Consider the following 15,996-nt stretch of genomic DNA (forward strand, 5'->3'; position numbering starts at 1 on the left):
CTCTGTGATTAACTGGCGCATTCCTATAAGTCAGGTTTTACTTCATGGTACTCCGAGTATGGTGTTTTCAGGGTTTAATCTTTTTCGATTTAACCATGAGGAGTAATTCAGAGTACTCTTTAGGAAGAAATGCAGAACTTGCCATGTCAATGAAAGGAGACATTAACTGGAGATAAGAGGACAGATTTCAGTCCAATTAGATCTAACATTATTTTATAAAAAAATACATCAGATTTTTTTCCACTGTGTTTTTCTCCGACTATTTACAACCTAGTTACCTTTTGATGGAGGAGAGGTAGGCTTTAATCTTTTTCTGCTTTAAGGTTCTCCTGAAGATTGGACTCATTCAGTCGTAAACTCTTTGTTTATTTGCTTTGAGATGATACGAGATTGTGAGTCTTTATCTGTAGAATTCTCAGCAATTCTGGTCCAAGGATATATTACTTCTGCAAATAAAATACGTGTGGTTTTATGTTACTCTTTGGAGTATGGCTTCTAAGAAAACAGTGCTGACTTACAGAGTTTTTTGCTGCATCCTAATGCAAGGCTAATTTAATATGTCAAATATTGTTCAGGGAACATTCTGCCATAATGAACTCAAAAACTGGCATGTAGTACAAGACCTGACCTGCAATGCAACATTTGTTCTTTAGCATGTATTTCATGTGTAAGTTATTTATTAAGAACATAAAATAATGAAGCTTTTTGTCTGCCTCGGGATTTACTTCAGCAGTTACTTTCTAAGAACTCACAAAAATAAAATGTTTCACAGGTCTTGCTAGATCACAGTCTACAAGTGAAAGCTGCATGTCCTAGTAATTTCAATGCTACTTATAGATGAATACGCTATGGGTAGTATCATCTTCTCAACTTGTATCCTTTGAATAGGATCCCTCTTATGGATTCTGAACCTTTTGTAACACATCCTGACCTTGCGTATCAGCAACTTTAATAGAATACACAAGAACCAATGTAATATTAACTACATCTGTTAGCTAAAGTGAAAACGAAACCTGCGAGGCCATGAGTAGAACTGTGATTGGGCTTAGCTAGATATATTTAAATTAGACCTGTTGCAGTTAGAATACAAAAAATGAGGTCCTTTCAGTTGTGACAGTCAAAAAGTGATAAATCCGTAAAGATACATTCTTTCATTAGCATTAATATAGATGTTGAAAATGTATTTATGTTCTTTTTATTTGTTCATTGTTGATATTTGTCGAAGGGAAATGTAATTAGATTCAGCCTAGATAGCCTGAGCCATCTGTCATCCTTCTAACAGTTGACCTGAATTCTGAAGTAAGGACATTTAGCTTTTGTGTCAGTCTGGTGCAGCCGTGTGGAACTGCTGGTTCCTTTCAGAAGTGGAAGTTTTACTGAGTTGCATAATAAAGTCAGTACAAAGTTGATTGTATTATTTAGTTTTCATTATATTCAGTATATGTTACATTGTGCTTAGGTTTCTAGTTTGATGCCAAATTTTATACTGGAAACAAATAACTGTTGCATTGATTTGTTCCAGTGAATAGGTCTGGCCTGCAAATGGGCCTACAATTCTGTCAAGAAGAACTGGAAGTACACAGTCACAAAATTTCTGTCTGCTACTGTGGAAGGCTGCTGCCAGTTTAGACCCTTGGACTGAAGCTGTCCGGAGCTGGTCTCCGTCCTCTCTGTAGCTGACTTTCAAGAAGGCAAGGACACTATTTTCATTCCCTTTCCATTCACTTTCATATTTCTTCCTTATTCAGCGCTTTATTTTATCCCTGATGCAGACCTGTGTTGTCAAGTTCTGGAGATGCAAGACATTTGGAAGGAGGAACTTTTCAAGCCACCATCAGGTAATTTAGGTACATTTTTTTATGCCCGTCACTTAAGATGATTTGACCACGAGAGTGTGTCCTTGAAAAGGACTTCTAAAACAGTATGAACAGAGTGTCATAAGAAGGTAAATTCACAACTATACAGTACTTGGAAGGTGAAGGTGGTCTGAACATGTATTTTAGCAGTGTTCCTGCTGAACTTCTTAGGCCACAGAAATGTAACATGAGCAGCTGAGTGCATATACAGATTCCGTGTCAAGCTCTTTATTGTGTTTGAGAATGAGATCTGCCAGTGTTCAAGTGCTGTCATTCAAAGACTTTAACAACACTGCAGTCAGCACTGGGACTTGCCTACTGCAGCTGATTAGCATAGTCTTCAAACACTCCCAAGAATCTAAATAAGCACTTGGGAAATTGGTTAATGTTGAGTTGTTCTTAGCTGTAGTTGCACTGCTTCAAGCATCCAAACTAGTTATTTCGAAGTCCGTGCAGCAATATTAACTAAGCTAAGCCCTACTGGGATTGCAGTATGAACTTGCAGTAATATTTTAGTTACTACTTGCATGGGAATTTTTGTTATTTCAGAGTAACAAGAAATATTAAAAGGCCTACTGCAGTATTTTTTTGTTTCATGCAAAGTTTTATGCAAGAATTTATAGTTATGAAGAGGTCTGTTCCCAGCATGTGAAAGTAATGTATTGGGCTAACACAGCAGTCTGTGGGCTGTGGACTTCTTTTTTTCTCTCTCTCTCTTTTTTTTTTTTTTCTCTTTTTCCCTCTTTTTCCCTGCTTTTCCCCCCTTTTCTCTCTTTCTCTTCCCCCCTCTTTCTCTCCCTTGCTCTCTTTTTCTCTTTGCTTTTATTTTTCTTGGACATTTTTCAAAATTGAGTCTCTGCATATAGACGGTAGATGTTATTGAGAATGCCTAAGACATTTTTATATGTTCCAAATTGTAGAAATGTAGATGTGTTCTTGGCTGATCAGAATTACAAGTGTTGTAGCTTGCACTAGCAACGTTTTGAACAAAGTAGACACAGTGATAGCTGGTGAGCTATATATATATATGCAGGTGTTTCAGTAGACATTCAGTTATACCAATTTGTTTTTCAGCTTGTCTGTTGTAGAGAGCCTCTGCTAATATAGCTGTGCTGGTATGGTGACACAGGTAAGCTTTTCTGTGGAGGTGCAGTGTATTTTGGGAAAAGAAGCTTTTCTGATGATGCATGGCAAAGTATAGATTGATGCTAAACATAATTAAGCTGACAACAGCACTCCTCTGGTAACTTAGCTACACTCACACCAGGGAGATTTGCTGTGATAAAGTTCTGTAAGCTAGGGAGCATGTTTTTTCATGCTTATCCTTACATTGCTGTGTCAGCAACACGCTGTAATGTAGATGCATCTGCAAGGTGTGGTTTAAACTGACTTATTCTGCAAGCTAACAAGACTATGCTTATATGCATTTTTTTGTTTGCTTTAATCAATGAGGAAAAAGACTATAAATTGAATTCAAATGAGCCACTTCCATGCTGAAGGATTAGTTTCTGCACATGTTTTTATGACTTTAACAAACCAGTGGAAGTGCTTCTGAATGTAGTACACAGGGCTTTCTATGGTGGCTGGTCATTGTTTCTGTTTGCTCCATGCACAGGCCTTTCTACCAAGCTGTTGTATCCATCTGCTTTCTTGTAAATATCATGGAAGAAGCAGTTCTTTAAAACAAAATTGAGCAAAGGGAGTGAAGTTGCCAACCAAACTAACCCAAAACCAGGGTTCTGCACAATAAGGAAAGGGTAGCAGAAACAGAGAGCACCACTTATACTATGGAAGACAATAATCCTAGAGGGTGCAGTACTTGGTGACAAAAATACGAGGCAAGGTAAGATAAATGGGAGAAGTAGACATGTAGAACCATGGAAGAAGGAGCAAAGGCATGTTAAAGAAGGACAGCCAACAGCTAGACTGACAGAGGTTAGACATGGTCCAGCAAATCACATAGTCACAACAGCTCTTTCAGTGCAGTATATTTTTCCTCCAGAAAACTGGAGAAGAAAGAAGGGGTAAAGAATCGACATGAGAGAGTAATGGCTTGGAGGAGTCATCATTGCAGACAAGCAGTCATCATAGCATTTTGTAACTTCTTCTCTGTAAGTGGCCTTCCCTATTGCACATGAATTGAACAAGATTTTGAGAACAAGAGTGGGCTTGCCAAAATACGCTTATTCTGGTAGTGCACATGTAAGGAATCGTGCACACTCACACTCTGTGTTCACTAAGAGTGAAAGAAGGGTGTGAAACCGAATAAACAAGTATGTGCTGTTTCTGGGTAAATGTCTTTGTCTCTTGTTTCTCCTTCTAGAAGAGTGATCGATCTGGGTAGTTCTCAAAAGCTCATTCACTAAAATATTAGTAACAGTGCTGATGTTAACATTTCATGCATTTTTATGTGCAGGTTTTAGTATTATTTTTGTCTGTGTCACAGCATAAACTGATAATCTGACACCGTCTGTTGGGCATAGCCTGGAACAGCATGCTGTGTCCAAGGAGTGCTTGCTCACTGGCAATCCAGTGGATGAAACTGCTCTTTTCTATAATTTTCTGCAATATGCAGTTGAGGCTTAAATGACTCAGAGGAGGAAGATTGCTTTGTAAATGGAAGCCTTGGGTAGAAGACAGGGAGGCTGGCAAAAGTAACAGGTCCTCTTTCCAACATACTTGAAATTCCACCTTATTGTGCCTCCAGTACGTACAGTGAAGGTTTAAACATAGCACTGCAGCATGACAGAACTCCAAAGACAGAGAAATAAATCAATGCGTATTTGGCTGTGAGCCATGACAGTTCTTTTCTGTTCATTGCTGATAGAAGTTTCTTTTCCTTAAATTAAACAATACACATCAGTTTCTAAACTTCACATTTAACTTGCTATCAGAACAAGGTGAAAAGCAAAATCATTGGAGCACTAGTTGATTTTTCCTGAAACTAAAAGAATTTGAGTTATTGGGAGAACTTTAGAGGTGCCAGAACACCTGCTTAGTACTGTGGCTTGATGAGAAAGTAGGCAATACCATTTCTCTAAAGTCAGTAGGAGTAGGCAATTCCTTGAAACAGACACAGAACCAATTATTTTTTTTCCCCCAAAGTCATAACAAATAGCAAAACTGTTTACTATTGCTTTAGTCTAAAAACTGGACATGAAATAGGGCAGCATGTAAAAGGTGGGTATCTGGAGCTTTTATTTTGAATCTACGAATTGTCGTCTTTTTTTTTTTTTTAAGTATCACCTGTAATTAACTGAAGAACAAAAGCAGATTGGGCTTGTAATATGAGAGTGAGTAGGGCTCTCAGGTCCCTTAGGTTTCCTTTTGGAACAGCCATACTGATCTTGCTGAGTGGCCTCACTTCTTTTCTTTTAAAAGTTTGTATTATTGAATTATTTTTTGATAAAGTACCTGAAACAAAGTGTCTCTTAACTCCAAGATGGAATTCAACAGCAGATTTAGGTACTTTAGTTCAACTTCTCAGTTTTTATAATTTTGGTTCTAGTGGACAGTTTCATCTTAAATCTCTGGAAATGCACCAGGCATGGAGAGAAGTATTTCTCAGCATTATTTACGTTTTGGTTATCCACTGCTGCTGTGACTGCTGATGCTGACCTGCCTTCAGTGTTGGAAACCTCCAGACCTGTAGAAGTCTGTAAAAGACATGTTCCCTTCAGTTCATTCCCTGGCCAGTCTGTGTTTCCTCTCCTGTTTGATCCATTGCTCTCAGAAGGTGTATTCAGCACAGAGACGTTGCATGTGGCATGCCACTAGCGTCAGTCACGTGCTTGACTCCTTCCATTTTATGGTCAAAAAAAGCTATTTAGAAGTGAGTCTTTATGTCCTGTGTACATAAGAAGGAGACACTATACTACACAGGAATTTTGATTAATTATCTTCAGCAGATATTTTCAGGTGTTATAACACATCAAGTTGTGTGTTAATAGGCATCTACAGTTTATCCTGAGAACATACATTTCTTCTCTGACAATATTTATGACTGACTGCTACAGGGTTTGATTGGGTTTTGGGTTTGTTTGGGTTTTTTGTTCTAGTCTTGTCTTTGACCATCAGGCTCTGTCACGAGCACTTATTGAAATTCCTTTTGTGGTTTACCCTTGGATCTCTATATCTAATTTGAGTCTACCACTGACTTCTCTTTTCATGCCTCAAAGCTACCGTTAGAGCCTTTTTCATGTCAGTTGTGTGTGTACAAGGGATTAAGTTTTGTAGGTGTTTCTTGAGGATAGCAAAGCCTTTACCATGCTATTCAACCTCATTTCTCTCTCAATTAATTTCTCTTTGATCCAAATGTATATTAGAAGGCAATTAAGTTTCACTGTTCACGTTTTAATCTATTTCTGATTTTCTCTGCATAGCAGTTGAAATGTACACTTAAACCAAAACCAGCCTTCTTCCCTTCTTTTTTACTGTTCCACGTATTTTCAGTATTGAAATCCTATTAATAAAATTTCTGTAGAAAAGGATTAGTGGTAGAGTGAGTTCAGGTACTGTAAGGTGAATGAAAAATACAGGATAGAATATAAACTCACAGTTGGCATTGCAGTGTGTTGCATAGATAGCATTTTCAAAAATATCTGCAGTATAATACATTATAGTTATTCAAATAAAGTGAGTTGTACCAGCTCACATTTTCTTAAAGAGGAATGGAATTTGCTACTTTAGAGGTATGTCTGTATCAGGTCTCATTAACTGTTTTTTATTAGTTGAATCTTTATTGCTGGTTTTGTGGTTTGTGTGTGGTCATCTGAATGAGAGCAAATGTAAACATGAGTGAGGAGTATAATGAAGATATTGTAGTTGGAGGATCCTTCCAGCATGACCTTCAGTAGAAAAGAGTTACTGAGTGCTTCTGTGGTAATGCTGTTGGCTGAGCCACCCATTTACTAGTGACAGCATTGAGAAGGCTTACAGTTTAGCAACAGAGGGGCTGAGAGCTTGGTGAAAGAGAAATCAGCAAAATTATATTGCAAAGAAAATGAGAATAACTCCACAGATACTTGGGTGAAAAGATATGATAAGGATGATAAAGTATTTTATACATTTGCTTTAAAGCATTGCTGCTCCTTATCCAAGAGATATACTCCTAGTGAATTGGATTTACTAAGTACTCATTAGCTGAAGATAAATGTTTTCCCAAATTTAAGAATCTTGGTGGAATTGGAAAAAAATAAAAACCTGCATAGTTTTGTTCTTTTTAGACCTTGTAACTTTTGAGAAAGGGATAGAAATAGTGCAAGTTTTCAGCTAAGGGAAAAAAGAAAACTCAGACTAAAAAGTGACAACGAAGTATTTTGCTATTCTTATCACTTTCTTGTATAACACAGCATATAGCATCATGTTGTAAAGTAATAAAAGAAAGAACAGCTTACCTTCTAAACCTTGAAATGAAAATTTGCAATTTCACTTGAATGGTCTTGACAGTTGTTTCAGGACTGGCAATCTTAGAGCAAGAAATGAACTAAGAATACTGACGTAAAACCACCAGAGAGTCCCTGAGATTTGAAGAGAAAATGATAAGGCAATCACAGGCAGCTCCTCAGAAGTTAAAGCCATTTTAAATAGAAAGAGCTCAAAGGATTAATCTCTTCTACTGAAATCCTGAAGTATATTGGTAATAATTCTAGTATGCATGGTCATTAAAATAAGATTTCACAAGTAGCCAGAGGAAATAAATACGTTATGCATCATTTTTCAAAAATCTCTCTAACTCTGAAAATCAGCCATGGGCTGCAGAACAGGAACAATATTGAAATACTAATGAAGCTTGAAAACTTCTGTGTTTTCTCCTTTTTAGCTTTGTTTTGTGAGAGAAAAGATTTGCTCAAAGAGATAGTATCTTATACTGGAGTAACTAATGTACCGAAGGAAGAACAGATAGGTTTCTACCAGACAAATCTTCCTCTGTTTTTTTACACAGCCTTAAAAAAAAAAGTGGAGAATTTCTTTGATACTGATAAATAAGGTTTTATAAGTACTGCATGACAAAAACTTCAAATTTATAGTTCACATCATATTGTATTCTTGTTCCCACATTAATAGTACTGTAATTATTAATATTACTAATACCAAGCTGATCCCATACCATCTTTGTTGTCTATGATTTATATTAGGTCATATGTGGCACCCTTCTGTTTGTACCAGTTCTCAGATAATGCTAGCCAACATTCTTACCAGTGCTCTGAAAATTCAAGTGCTGTGTATTTGTAGGTGGCAAAAATTAAGAGTTGTAACTAATGATAGTGGCAATCTACTAAAACGTAGCAGAGTCATAATATGATTTAATGGTTGGAAATTAATACTAGAAGAAGATAAGGGAAAATACTTTCTAAAGAGTGAAGATAAGCAATTGCCTCGTTGGGTAGGGGATGTAGGAGCTTCTCCAAAGTTGATTTCTTTAAATTAAGGTAGGATGTCTTGCTGAAAAATGTTCTGTACTTCAGCTACAATTCATTGGGCTTGATTGAGGTTTTTACTGTGTGAAAAATCTTTGTGCAGAAAAATCAGACGAGATGATCACAACAGTCCCTTGGGCTGTGCAACCTATGAATTACTCTCAAAGCTATTCCCTTTTGAATTTCTTCTTATTACTCATCTCTTTTTTGGCTTGTGTTAAAATCTCTATGACAGAGAAAGAGTTACATTAAACTGTTTTAGACATGGCATATGTATATATATATATGAATGCACATTAGATACAGACGCTTAATATTATAAAGAAATAAAACTGTAATGTGATATTGTTCCTACATCACCAAGAGTAGTGGGCTTTTCTTCTTTGTCACAAGAGGAATTTTAATGGAACAAATTTATTTACATTGCTGTGTCTAAAAATGAACTTTCCTGTGTTTGTGCAGGTGAAAAAAGGGGGCCACGTCTGCACGGTCTTTAGTCCAGCTGAGATCCTAACTACTGTCTGGAAATGTGCTCTGTCTGTCTTCACTGAGAAGTCAGGAGAGCTGCCTCCTTCTGTAACATGGCTCATGAGAGGGGGTCTGTATCGAGGCCTTTTCCTTAGGAAAAAGTAACACAAGCAATTTCTTCATAGCTCGTTAAATAATTAGCCAGTTGAAGTGTGAACATAGAAGTGCAGTGAAGGAATAAATCACAACAGCAGCAGCTATATCAGTTTTTTATAGTATTCCAATTTTCTGTCTGTTACACACTGCACAACAGAAGAAAATGTCCATTTTATTTCAGTGCTAATAGTTGGCAGTATGCTCAAACCAAGTAAAATTAATGAGAAAATTATTATGGAAGAGAAATAGCAGTCAGTTTTCATCTAGTGCTTAGAAATTATAGATCTAGGATTAAACTGCCTATGGTAGGCTTTGTGTTTGGCCGTGATGTTTTTCATAGCACCCTTGTTGTTCAGTAACCTTTCGGTATCTAACTTATCTTAGGAAATCTGTTGTGTTTTATAAGCCATGTTGAAGCTTATGTGCTTTTGTTTTCATGCATCTCAAAATGTGAAAGAAGCATTTATATTAACAAGTCCTTGTTTGCATTCAGGTTCTCCTTTCTTGGAAGCAAAGGACTATTCATCAGTACTCTGCATCTCATTGCTCTTTTCAGTGTGCTCAAGTGTGTCTGGAGAGGGGCTGAGGTGCCCTTGGCTCCACTGGAAACATCATGTCATCATCTCAACGAGATATTGTAATGCCAGAAAAGGATCAATACTTTGATAAGGAGCTGCTGGCTCAAAACCACATTGTTATTTGAAAAAGGACCACTTGGAACACTCTCCAAAGCATTTCCCATGGTATGAAGCTCTAGGGAATTGATTTGTCTCTCTGCCTAGGAAATTGTGTTGATTCATCTGCAAATATGTGCCTGCCAACCTCAGATAACAAGAAAAATTGTACCTTCTGCCCACGTTAGGCTTCAGCCTTTCAGCCATTTCAACAGTATACTGTCTTTGTGAAGGAAGTACTTCACTTTCCAACATTCAGTGGGGAAGGGAGGAAAAGGTTTCAGCCTTTTTCCTGCTGCTGGCGCCGGATGAGTCTGGCCTTTAGTCCCTATGCCCGCACAGCCGCAGGAGCACTGCATTGCGTGGGGTGCAAGGTCTGGCAGGCCCACAGGAGCTTGACTGGGAGAGGGTGCTGTGCTGCAGTCCAGCCACCTGCCCCTATAGCCAGCTTCCCTGCCAGGCTGCAGTGCCAGCTGCTGTCAACCACGTCCACCTCAGGATCTCCAGCTGAGACAAACTAGGGCAGCTGCATGCCTCTGGGTCAACGTGTTGTGAAAGGCAGGACAGCTAGAGCCAGAGGGCTCTCTATTGAAACAAGCTCAGTTCTCTGCCAAGAAACAAGTCTCAAAAGAGATTAGAGTTGTTCAGGGTGCTAAACCAACATCACTTTGTGTAATATCACTGGTATACAATGATCAAGGATTATGCAACTGGTGAGTGAAATGGACTGAAAAACTTTTGGTTTCTGTATCTTCTTCATGAAATCAGTGTTGGCTTTAGCAGAAAGGCTGCATGGAAGTCCTGTAGCTCCGCATGAATAGTCAGTCATCTGAGGGGAAAACACTACCTCGTTAGATATTACAGCTTCATTTAACCCTCCTGTTGGCTCAGGTCCTAAGTAACTCAATTTGAGGATTTAGATGCCCAAAGACATGGAATTATTTTGTGAAGGTTTTTTTTTCTCTTCTTTTTTTCGTTGTAGCGGGAAGTAATGACTCCAATAACCTTAAGAAATATGAAAGAGGAAAAAGGGAGAACTCAGCATATTCTCATTTTATATAGATGTACATATTGCTTTTTATATTAATTGTTTATACTGTGGTTGATAAAAGCTCAGTGCAGCTTTAAATGAATTTGAATTGTTTTAATAGGGAGAAATTGCTCATTGGTGTTATCATAGTAAACAGATATTTACCTGGACAGAGGGCAAGCTTTACAGTGTCAAATCACTTCTATCATACTTGTTCGTGTCTAATTTGCCAAAAATGCTCCCTGGTTCTTCCTTGTGTTCTGTGGTGCTGAAAATCTTGAAGTATTCATGTCCATTCTAGCTCAATTTAACTGTTACATATCACTATTGAAACACTGATTATAACATTGGGATTGTAAGAGCTTCAGAATTATTGACAAAACCATTGCTTCATCTTATTTTATGCAAACCTAAACAATGCAGAACCTGTTTTTCATACAGAAACATTGGGATTCTCTACATCTGGAAGGCAAGTGCAGCCTGAATATGTATTTCACCTTAAAAGAATTGCTCAGTGTTTATTCACTGTTTTGTTTCTTTCTGTGGTGAAGCCCTATGATCTTTTCCTCTGGCAGAAGAAACAGGCAAGCAACTTTGTCAGTGCTGTTATGAAAAGCCTTTCGTAGCATCCGTCAGCTCCTGCAAACTTCAGTGGGATTGTTCATCTCTTTGATATCAAGGAAAAAAGAATCAATATCTGAGAGATCTTTTGTAGACCTAGGAGTCCTGGAGAAATCAGCCAGCAATAGCATCTGTGGTTCTCTGAATATTTATTATTCCATGCAGCCTTATTTCTGATGCCACCTGCTCATCTAACCTGCACTGCTATAGATTTTTCCCTGCCAGGTAGGCCTCAAGGTATGCCTATACAATGCCTGGGAGAAACTGAACCTAGGTAGTGAAGTTTCACCTCGCTCTGAGAAACACTGATTTTTATACCAGTCCAGATACAGATATTATGGATTCTAAGGGCCGTAACATTGAACAAAGACATTTTTTTTTCTCTGAAATATGCTGAGAACTTTTATAGACGCCACAAGAAAGAACAGCCTTGTGTACTTTTGAGAGAGGACAGCGCTTCATGACTTGGTCTTTTTCTGTTACAATTAATCTGCTTCATTTGTCCTCTATTATGCAATAAAATGAACTCACTGTAGCATCGCTCTGTAAGTGGCTTTCACTATAATTTCATGCAGGATCAATGCTTTTTCTCAACTAATCAGGCAAAAATAAAAATTCCTCTTACTATCCCTCATACAAAAGTATCATCAAAGCCCACTGTCTTGGCATCAGTTTTCTGTTATCAAGTATTGGACTTTCAACATACAACTTCTCCTATTGAAGGAAGCACATAGTTCAGGAGTGTCTTCCCACTTGCAGAAGAGGATCCAGGGAATGTTTTCCTTGTCACCAATGTTTCCATCCTGTACAGTACAGTAAATGGAGTTTTACAGTTACTGATAATTCCTCTTCGTGAAAGAGCAAGCAGTTTCCTCTGAGGCTGGTATTAATGCCTCGTTATGAGATTATGATAAGAGGTCTCCCTGGTATCTGCCAGCAAAACAGCTGTTAGAGTAGATGTGTTGGTACAGCTCAGTGCTGTAACGTTCTGGTAATCTCATTCTTGAAGATCAATCCAATTTATCATTTGCAGCATGTCCAGGTGTCAGTCAGCTGAAGACCAAAGAGTTCTGGCATGATGTTTGAACCTGGCCTTTTTCATGTCAGCATGACCACTGGACTGCTAATGGGAATCAGCATTTTTGGAACCCACAAAGTTTGATAGTAACACTAGGGTATTAGGAGGAAAAGTCTGTTTATTACAGTAACTGCAATATTGATAGCGTCAAGATTATCATTGAAAAATTTTAATATGGGAAAGGAGAAACACAGTCCTTCATTAAGTTTAAAGAGCACACCCTACTCCATCCCACACTCAGAAATGTTGCCCTTATACATAGATGGATGACTGGAAGGGGGATTTCTGCTAGAAACAAGTGAAAAAATCTGCATGTTTGTTTATCTAATTTAAGAGGCTTTTTGCTGAGTCATGTTTTCCCTATACATGCTTTCCAGAGATTTAGCAAAAGAATATTGACTTAAAAAACGAATTCTTCCTAATTGCAGTGCTATCATAGCTGTGCCCATACAAACCCATACGAAAGCTGTTTGAGCGACAGTAGTAAAGACTGTGCCAAATATATTCAGCTGTTTACTTTCGAGCTAAGCAGTGCTACAGGGATCTTGGCATATGGCCCCCGCTATTTGAAATCTGAGGAAATTCCCACCGGGCCTGAGACCAAACACATTCTTGCTGCCATTTCGTGGGCTTTTACTACTGCAGTGTTGTAAAAGGCTGATGGTTAGCAAGCCTCTTGCTGCTCAGGAATCCAGCTGAGCTGCTTCACAGAGTGCTGTTCAGCTTGCCTTGGCTGCAAACACAACTCAGCCACTCCCAGCTGTGTTCTGCCCACTTATAGCAATGATTAATTTCTTCCCAAGACTTCAATATAAAAGTCATCTGCACTGAGTGATGTGCAATGCTTCTGTTCTTCTTTGCTACATTTTTTAATATCAAGGCACTGAATGATTATTTTTTACATTAGATTTTTTAGAAATATCATCTCTTACATTCCTGTTTTTATTCTTGTGGCCCTACAGAAGCAGGCTGAATACAAATCTGTAACTGAAAATTGTATTTTTACCTAAGAGGCAGATTTTAATCCCTTTAAACAGTACATATTACATATTGATTAATAAATAAATAATAGATATTAATTAAAAGTGTTCATAAAGTCTCAGTAAAATTGCTTTCCTTCCTGATTATTTATTTTTCACCAGTTTGGTGTTTCTAGTATGTGTTTATTCTAAGCATGGCTCAGGGCATTATAGGGTTTAACCGGGCATAATGCCTGTAAGGGGTGGAAAAGCTGATTGTAGATTGCAAAGTTGATAGCCCAGCACTTTCTACATTTGTTCAAAATAATTACGGGTGCCAAAGGCAGACTGCCTACAACTTCTCATGACAACTGCGCTGCTGCAGTTCAGACTAATGCCCAGCCATGTAGGGAGGTCAACTGCACTACAGCCAAAGAAATTAAATACAGTGATTAAAAACTATTCATGTTGAATGTCCTAGAATATTGTAATAAAGAAAGCTTCTGTAATTGAAACATGTTCCAACAAGCCATGAAACTATTCTTAAAGTTGCATCATTTTGCATCCAAGAGAAAAATCTTATTATCTGTTGGATATTCATTGATTTGATGAAAGCTTTTGGCTACTTAGAAATGAGCTGGATTTTTAAGCATGATGGAAGAACCTGGCTGTCTGAGGGAGCTTCGCTCAGGTGCTATAAAGGTCACCAGAATTCCAAGTCAACCATTTCCTCGCAACAAATAATAGCAAATGAGCTTGCATCTTAGGGACTGCATTGTTCATGACTTTTTGTGCATTGGTGCTAGGCAGTGCCCTAAAACAATCAACAGTATTTACTCCTGAACTATTCCAGACTACAAAAACTTATGTAGGGTTTGATCATTCACTAGTAGCCTGCTCTAAACAAGGTATTTAGTTTGCAAGCTGATTTTCTGCTTCTACTGTCAGCTTTCAAATATTGGTAACTCCAAGGAAAACAAAAGATTATGTGCTAAAGAGGAAAATGCATTATGCCTTCCAAATTAATTTGTAGAAATAAACTTGAAATTTGATGTGCTTGTGCACTTTAGCTATTGCATCAGCATGAAAGTAGCTTCTTCACCAAACTAAAGTGACTCAGCACTTCTGATTACCATGCTTCTCTATGAGTCAGAGATTTTGCATAGAAAATGCATCTACCCATGGATTTCTGCCATGGAAAACTGCCATGAGAGGATTCTGTGCACCTGCTCTTAATGAAATTATACCTTTTTGGTTTTAGTTGGATTGATTGAATGCTTATTGATTCATTAATAACCATGTCACAGCAGCACTGGGTAGTAGGTGTGGTTTGGATAGACTATACATAAGTGAAAAGCAGTTCCCATACAGTGAGCTAGAACACATGAAAAGGAGAATGAATCGTAAGATAATACTTCAGAGATACCCCAGAAACACATTGGACTGAATGCTCCCTGCCAGCTAATGCTTCTGGATTCCTAAACCAAAAAAAGAAGTCTTCTACATGGGGTTAAAAGTAGCCATAGGTCTTGGTGTGTTAACACCTCCTTCCTTAAGGCAACAGCATCTTTGACTCTGAGACTATGATAATGATGAACATGATTCTAATTTCACAGAACTGCCATTTCACTAGCTATTCTTTACATCTTCAATAAAAAATAGATAAGAAAGGAATCAGAGATTCTCTAGTATTTATGTAAGGTGCTATGGAAGATCATTTGTAGAAGTAGACAAATAAGCAGCATGTGCTGTACTATTGGTGGACTGAGGAAGAATAAATTGTAAGTTACACAGCCAAATACTGATGCTGTAGAGGATGTCTCTGTAGATTCAATCCCAGCTGGGTGAATACAAGATTTACTTGGGCCTGATAATAGCTTCACCATTGAAAAACTGTTAAAACCCAGGATATTTTAATTTGGTGGTTAACAAAAGGTTTCTACATTAGCTGCTGTCTCTTGATGGTACTGAGATATCAGCTTAAGAGTCTTATAACTCAACTATCACTATGTTTGAAACCTGTTGGGGTTTTTGAATACTTGTACTGTGGCAAGAACTTGAAATGCAGTTTCTCTAACAACTTTGATACAAAGGAGGTACCTTTTGCCAGTTGCCCATGGAGATTTGGAGCCTGGAAATTCCTCAGGTGACGTACAAAGACAAGTAAAGGTACAAGAGGGTTATTTTTAAAATTTATTTTCTAAAACACAGAAGCTATTGCACTGAGCAGTGAAGCTGATAAAACTATAAAAGTGGTGTGGCCTAGTGGCCCTGGGACAAATCTGAGTTTTGAATGTATAGTGTAACTAGGTCTACGTTAGCAACTTGATTCAGAGCAGTAATGCAGTTTTGAAGCAAATACTTTGATGGTTTCCGTATACTGTGTATTCTTAGTTCAGTTCTGAGGATAGCCGTGGTACCCATGAAACAGATTCTGTTTGGTAGGAAGCTAAAGTAGAAACATTGCTCCAGAAGTACTGCACTGCTCCTCAGGAACAACAGGTCCCTACCTTGTGGACTATACCACTGAGAGGTCTTCCAGTTTGTCCCTACGACTTTTCCCTTAGCATTGAACATCCTACATAGTGGAGATGTTTGACCTGGGGAACTAGCCAACGTCTAAATCAGGATGAGCCTCCAGAGCCTCATACAATGGAGATGTAAGGAGCTTAACAGCACTCTAATCTGCCGATTGCTCTTCTAGAAGGGGACAAAATGTGTCTAAATGATTAGAA

At 38.1% G+C, this 15,996-nt stretch overlaps 1 long non-coding RNA gene across 1 annotated transcript; it reads left to right on the forward strand.

Annotated features, from left to right (window-relative positions):
* Positions 1–1,537: 1,537 nt before the first annotated feature.
* LOC114017862 (uncharacterized) lies at positions 1,538–9,049 on the forward strand. The gene is made up of 3 exons (XR_003563150.2): positions 1,538–1,838; positions 2,931–2,985; positions 8,738–9,049. It is a non-coding gene; the product is annotated as an uncharacterized LOC114017862 (long non-coding RNA).
* Positions 9,050–15,996: the final 6,947 nt, after the last annotated feature.

This window comes from Falco cherrug, chromosome 5 (assembly GCF_023634085.1).
Source record: "Falco cherrug isolate bFalChe1 chromosome 5, bFalChe1.pri, whole genome shotgun sequence".
In the NCBI taxonomy this organism is placed as follows: Eukaryota; Metazoa; Chordata; class Aves; order Falconiformes; family Falconidae; genus Falco; species Falco cherrug.